Source organism: Pseudonaja textilis, unplaced genomic scaffold, assembly GCF_049901715.1.
Source record: "Pseudonaja textilis isolate UNSWEBS1 unplaced genomic scaffold, rPseTex1.2 PTEXSCF45, whole genome shotgun sequence".
In the NCBI taxonomy this organism is placed as follows: domain Eukaryota; kingdom Metazoa; phylum Chordata; class Lepidosauria; order Squamata; family Elapidae; genus Pseudonaja; species Pseudonaja textilis.
This window is the reverse complement of record NW_028262915.1, coordinates 1-7,277: the sequence shown is the minus strand read 5'-3', so window position 1 is coordinate 7,277 and position 7,277 is coordinate 1.

Sequence of the window (7,277 nt, the reverse complement as noted above, 5' to 3'; positions counted from 1 at the left end):
TTTCCTCCTGGGATGTATTTCAGAGAGAAATTGAATCGCTTGAAATACTGAGCCCACCTAACTTGCTTAGGAGATAACTTCCGAGGTGTTTTTAAGGCCTCCAGATTTTTATGGTCAGTCCATACCTCAAATGGGTGCCTCGCACCTTCCAGAAAATGCCTCCAAGTCAGTAGGGCCCAACAGACTGCAAAAGCTTCTTTCTCCCAGACAGCCCATCTCCGTTCAGTGTCAGTTAACTTACGGGAGGTGTAGGCACATGGTTGTAGTGTCCCCTTCTCGTTTAACTGAAGTAAGACCGCTCCCACAGCCACATCGCTCGCATCAGCCTGGATCACGAAAGGGGCGTCCATGTCTGGGTGCTTTAGCACTGGTTCTGCAGCAAATAGTCTTTTTAGCTTCTCGAAAGCAGCTTGGCACTCCATGACCAATTCAATGGCTGGCTGGGCTTTGGCTTCGCTTCCCCCTTTGTTTTTAGGAGGTTGGTGATGGGCATGGCTATTTTAGCAAAAGACGGGATGAATTGCCGGTAAAAGTTAGCAAATCCAAGGAAACTTTGAAGCTGTTTACGGGTTCTCGGTGGGGCCCAATCCAATATGGCTCGTACCTTCTCCGGGTCCATCTCAAGACCCTTGGGTGAGATACGATATCCCAGGTAGTCGATTTTTTCTTGATGGAACTCACATTTGGACAATTTGGCGTACAATTTGGCAGCACGCAGTTTGTGCAGCACGAAGCGTACCCATTTCACATGTTCGTCTCTAATCTCCGTGTAGATAAGGATATCGTACAGGTAGACCAAAACCCCCCTGTATAAATGTTCGTGGAGCACTTGGTTGATCATTTGCATGAAAATGGCTGGTGCCCCCTGTAGGCCAAATGGGAGAACATTGAACTGGAAGCAACCCATCGGGCAGTTGAATGCAGTTTTCCACTCGTCTCCCTCTTTAATTCGGATTCGGTAGTAAGCCTCCCTCAAGTCCAACTTCATGAAAATCTTCCCCTTGGCCAGGTGGGCTAGCATGTCCTTCAACAGAGGGAGGGGGTACACGTTCTCCACAGACACCGTGTTCAGGTTTCGATAGTCCACCACCAAGCGTTTGGAGCCATCATTCTTCTCGCAGAACAACACAGGGACCGCCACTCGAGGTCTGGCAGGTTGGATGAAACCACGTTTCAAGTTCTTGTCGATAAACGATCTCAATTCCTCCAACTCCCTTGGGGTCATCGAATACATCTTCGGTTTCAGGAGCGTCACCCCCGGCAGAAATTCAATGCTACAATCGGTTGACCGATGGGGAGGGAGCTCATCGGAGGCCTCTTCGCTAAACACCTCTCTTAAGTCCCAGTACTCTTTCGGGATTTTCTCCTCCCCCTCTATGCGCTCGGCCCCTGTGGAAGCTGTCTCAGCAGGGCTTTGGAGCTTCGGATGGGGTTTCTCCTCACCTCCCGGGGGGTTTGCCCCTCCCCTTCCAGAAGCCGATCGGTGCGAATCCGTATCCACCCCTCTCTCCAGTTCACTTGGGGATTCCATTTCCAAAGCCAGGGCAATCCCAAGATTAGGGACTGTTCCATCCCGGGGATCACAATAAAACACAGGGTCTCACTGTGGGTTCCCATGGTCATCTCTAGGGGTTCCATTATAAAATGTGCAGGCAACCTCCCGCCTCAGACCCATCCAGTTTGCAAAAGGATATGGGTGTTCTCAAATTTCTCAGTCCGATTCTCATGCCCTTGACTACTTTCATGCTAATTAGGCACCTCGTGCACCCCTAGTCCAATAAGGCCAGCATTTCCCCCTCGGTCCTCGAGGTGGGCACCCTTAACTTAATTGGGATCGTCATGGGGCCCTGGTTAGGACTTACCGGGACATTATCTTCTGAGTCGGTCTCGCTCTCATTGGGGGGAGTCAGAGGTCCCAGCTCTTTTTCCACTGGAGGAGCGACCTCTACAATCTCCCCTATCTTTAGACCAGTTTCGCGAGGCCTGGTTGGGGAGGTTTCGGGCTTCCTCCCTGGGCCCCATCCTCTCTTTGGATCCGGTTTGACTCGACAATCTGCAATCCGGTGGCCCTCCTTCCCACAACGAAAACAGGCAGTGGATTTGGCCCTTGCTGTCATCCCTCCCTTTTGGGGTTTAGGGGTCTCTTGGAGCCTGGGGGGGAGCAGGTTGCTCCATGCGAGGCCTCCTCTGCGTCTGCTTTGGGCTAGATCTATTTCCACTTCTTCCGCTAGCAGGTATCACAACTGCAAGTCATGTGGATCCCTTCTGGAGATGCACATGTGGTATACCTCTTCATTTAGGCCATCTTTGTAGGCTTCTATTAGAGCCTCCTGGGACCAGCCTCGGATGCGATATGCCAGCTGTCTGAACTCTTGGGTGTAGTCAGCAACTGATCTTCCCCCTTGAGCTATGGTTTTCATTCTGATCCTGGCCCTTCTCTCCGCCAGAGGGTCTTCAAACCTCCTCCTCAAAGCAGTCATGAAAACATCAAGGCTTCGCAGTTGGGGGGAGTTATCATTATACAAAGTCACCACCCAGTCTGCTGCCATCCCCTCCAGGGTCCTGGTAACACATCTTACTTTGGCTGCTTCAGAGGTGAACTCCCTTTCATATTCTGCCATATAGCTTCCAACCTGCACCAGGAAAAACCCCAAGTCCTTGGGATTTCCTCCAAACTTCACATCTAAGGAGGGCAGGTGGCGTCTCCTAGGCATTACCTCCGCTGCTGGGGCTCCCCGGGCGGTGGCTGGTTGTTGCGCTGGCGTGTGCTGGGCCAGGGGGGTGTTGGCAGCCCAACTTCCCCAGGCTGAACTCTCTCCCCCTTCCCCCTCATATATTGGAGCCCTGCCGGGTTTCTCAGAAGCATCCTTAAAGCTTTTCCCGGCTTGATCCAGCCTGCATTCCATCTCCTCCCCCTCTTGCCACAGCCGTTCCCTCGCACCTCTTCGACTTACAGTGATTCCAGGAAGGGGGGGGGGTCTTCCGGATCTCTCCATCCAACTCCTAATGACCATCTGGGCATCTCAGCTGGAGTTTCTTCCAGAGTAAGGTCAGCTAACAAGTCGGCGGCTGGCATCTCTGGTAACAGCATTGGCTGCCTCCCCGCAGCTCCCTGGTCATCTTCGTCGCTGGCTGGAGATGACATGATGTGAAACCCTCTCGGAAGAAAAGTTGGTGTTTTCTCTGGGTGGGCTGATGGTGAGTTTCGGAATAATGTCAATGTGTGCTCCTTTCAAAATCCAAGAAAGAAATACCCAGACTCCATGGATCAGAGCAAAGTTATCCTTTTACTGGAGAATGAAAAGGAAGCTACAAATGGAATTCCGAAACTGAGAATTTGGCGCGCAGATCACACATACAAAGAAATGGAATTGTTCCCACCCCCCGAAATCCAGAAGTCTCTTCCAATTAAAAGTTCTGAATATGATCATGTGGGCATCTTCAGGTGGTGATGAGGCCTCTGTCAGTTGACCTTGACATATTTTGATAAGACTTCGCAGCTGCGCAAAAAGGGATAGAAGCTAGCAAGGAAATGGAAAGTTGAAAAGAAGAAATCATACACCCCCTCCTTTTTCTGTCCACAGTAAAGGAATGCAAAACACCTCCAGCTCCCTTCCCCCCCACAATTACCCCCCCCCCCCGTTGCTAATGACAGCCGAAAGAAGTAAGCCTAGCAGTAGAGAAGATATGGGAAAAATAAATAAGATAGATAGCAGTTAGGGTACCCAAAGAGATCTTGAGGCTGACACTGGTAGATAAAAAGACCTTGTCACCTACTTGATATGGTTTTTGTGGAGTTCTCTTTTTATCTACAAATTTTTTATGAGCTTGATGAGCATCATCTAATGCTTTACAGGTAACCAGCCAGGTAAGCTGGAGCTGTGTTATCCATTCATCTAATGACTGAATGTTAGGTTTCTCCCATAGAAGCTTGGGTATGGGTACAAAGTCTTGTCCCAAAGCCACTTTAAACGGAGTATACCCAGTACTACTATGTACCAAATTATTATATGCCACCTCAGTGAATGGCAATAGGTCAGCCTAATTATCTTGCTGATAATTTATACAACATTGAAGATATTGTTCCAATACCAAGTTAGTTCTTGTACAAGTCCCATTGGTTTGTGGGTGGTGGGCAGAGCTTAAGCCCTGGGAGGAACCCAATAACTTCAGGAACTCCTTCCAAAAGTTTGAGGTAAACTGGACACCCCTGTCTGAGATTATGCATTCAGGAACCCCATGTAACCTGTAGATATGTAAAATAAACAGTTTAGCCAACATATTTGCAGATGGGATTTTTGGACAAGGTAACAAATGTACCTGTTTGGAAAACAAATCGGTTACTACCCAAATAACTGTATTCCCCGCACCTTCAGGTAATTCCACTATAAAATCCATAGAAATTTCCTTCCATGGAGCTGTTGGTCTAGCCAAATTTTGTAGTAAGCCTGCTGGTTTACTAGGAGGCCATTTGGCTGAGGCACAGATAGGACATCTAGCCACATAAGTCTCAACGTCCTTTTTCAAGGTAGGCCACCAAAATTGCCTTTTAACCAAGTGTAAGGTTTACACGAGTCCAAAATGTCCAGCAGCTTTGGAGTCATGAGCTTGCTGTAATATTTGGTTTCTCAGCTTTGCTGGCACATGTAATTTGGCCCCCACCCATGCCAATCCATCTCTAACTGTACAGTTACTTGAGTGAGCAAGGAACCAATCCTGCAGTCAAATCATTTGATAAATCAACCTCCTTCTTCTTCTGGGCTCTGGTAACCACTGGATCTGCCAACTCTTTGGTTGGGACAATAGGCCATAATACTTCTTGGCGAGTACTATTATATTGAGGTAATCTAGATAAAGCATCCACCATGAAGTTCTTCCCCCCTGGAATGTACTTCAATAAAACATTAAAGCACTTAAATACTGTGCCCAGTGAACTTGCTTGGGAGACAGCTTCCGAGGTGTTTTCAAAGCCTCCAAATTTTTATGATCCGTCCTCACCTCAAATGGGTGTTTTGCCCCTTCTAAGAAATGCCTCCAGGTTAACAGAGCCCAGCGAACTGCCAAAGCTTCTTTTTCCCAGATGGCCCATCTTCTTTCAGTTTTAGTTAGTTTACGGGAAGTATATGCACACGGTTGCAGAGTCCCCATCTCATTTGCTTGTAGTAACACTGCCCCGACTGCTACGTCACTTGCATCGGCTTGGATTACAAAAGGAACGTCAGCTTCTCAAAAGTGGCTTGACACTCCAGTGGTTTACTAGGCTTCAGTTTCACCTCCCCTTTGGTTTTTAGGAGATTTGTGATAGGCATTGCAATCTTCATAAAAGCAGGGATAAATTGACAGTAAAAATTAGCAAATCCCAAGAAACTTTGGAGTTGTTTCCTGGTGTGGGGTGGGGCCCATTCCAAAATGGCACGAACCTTCCCCGGATCCATTTCTATGCCATCATGTGAGATGCGATAGCCTAAATAGTCAATTTTTTTCCTGGTGGAATTCACACTTGGACAACTTTGCATACAGCTCAGCAGCTTGAAGTTTTTCCAGAACTGACCGCACTAGTTTCACATGTTCATCACAAGTCTCCGGGTAGATAAGAATATCATCAAGATAAACCAACACCCCTTTGTATAGATGTTCATGCAACACCTGATTGATCATTTGCATGAATACTGCAGGGCCCCCCTGTAGGCCAAATGGAAGAATGTTGAATTGGAAACAACCCATGGGGCAGTTAAAAGCAGTTTTCCATTCATCCCCTTCCTTAATTCAAACTCGGTAGAATGCTTCTCTCAAGTTGAGTTTTGTAAAAATTTTCCCTTTGGCCAAGTGGGCCAACATATCCTTCATCAAGGGGAGGGAGTACACGTTCTCCACTAAAATAGCATTCAGGTTTCTGTAGTCAACACATAAATGAAGGGAGCCATCTTTCTTTTCACGGAACGATACTAGACCCCGGGGCTGCTACCCGCGGTCTAGCAGGTTGGATGAAACCACATTCAAAATTCTTATCGATAAATGACTGTAGCTCTTCTAGCTCCCGCGGTGCCATCAAGTACAGTTTTGGTTTTGGGAGTTTCACCCCAAGTAAAATTTCAACACTGAAATCTGTTGAGCGATGTGGGGGAAGCTCATCCGAGGCCTTTTCACTGAATACTTCCTTTAAGTCCCAATATTCCTCTAGAATCTTCTCCTCCCCCTTCAGGCTCTCGGTGCCAGTGGAGGCCAACTCAGTGGGATTCTTGAGTTTTGGTTGAGATTGCCCCTCCCCTTCTAGGCATTGGTCAGTACATATGCGCAATGACCCTCTCCTCTAATCAACGTGAGGGTTCCATTTCCAGAGCCAGGGCAAACCCAGTATTAGGGGGCGCTCCATCCCAGGAGCCACAATAAAACACAAAGTCTCTCTATGCTTCCCCATCGTCATTTCTATTGGTTCCATTATGAAATGTGCAGGGCCGTCCCCAGCTACCGATCCATCCCATGGGCAAAAGGCCATGGGCATTTTTTTTTTGACAACAATTTTATTGGTTTTTTAACAAACAAACAAACAAAAACATAAAAACATCTGCTCTCTTCAATACTTATATACAAACAGTGTGTCGGTTGGTTCATCAGTTTTGTGCATTCATTTCGTAGTCACAATTACAATTACATTACATAATAACTCTTATTATCAATTCAAACTTATATATCCACATATCATTATTGAAAGAAAAAAAAAGATTTGACTATACTTTTATTCAGTCATGCCTTATGAGATAACTATAATTTAAGTAATTTATTTTATAACAAATCATATAATCATACCAATTCTATCTTAAGAAAAAAGAAAAAAAAACATTTTATAAATGTAATGTCAAGTAGCAAAAGAAAAGGGAGAAGAAAAGTCAATAATATTCCTTATTACCTAACATTCTAAATATTCTATTTTTGTATTTCATCATCCAGCCATTGATAAAAAAGGTCCCAAATTGTATAAAATTGTTTATCTTCTTGCTCTCTAATTTCAAATGTTAATCTACTCATCTCAGCACATTTCAATATTTTCTTAATAACTTCCTCCTGCAATGGAATTTTCTCATTTTTCCAATTTTTTGCAAATACAATCCTAGCCGCAGTCAATACATTTACAATCAAGTATTTCAAATCTTTACTATAAACATCTGGTACGATTCCCAATAAAAAAAGCCCCTGTTTCAAATCTATATGTCTCTTTGTCATTTTTTCCAACCACATGCGGATTTTAGTCCAATATTTTCTAGCATTCTCACAAGTCC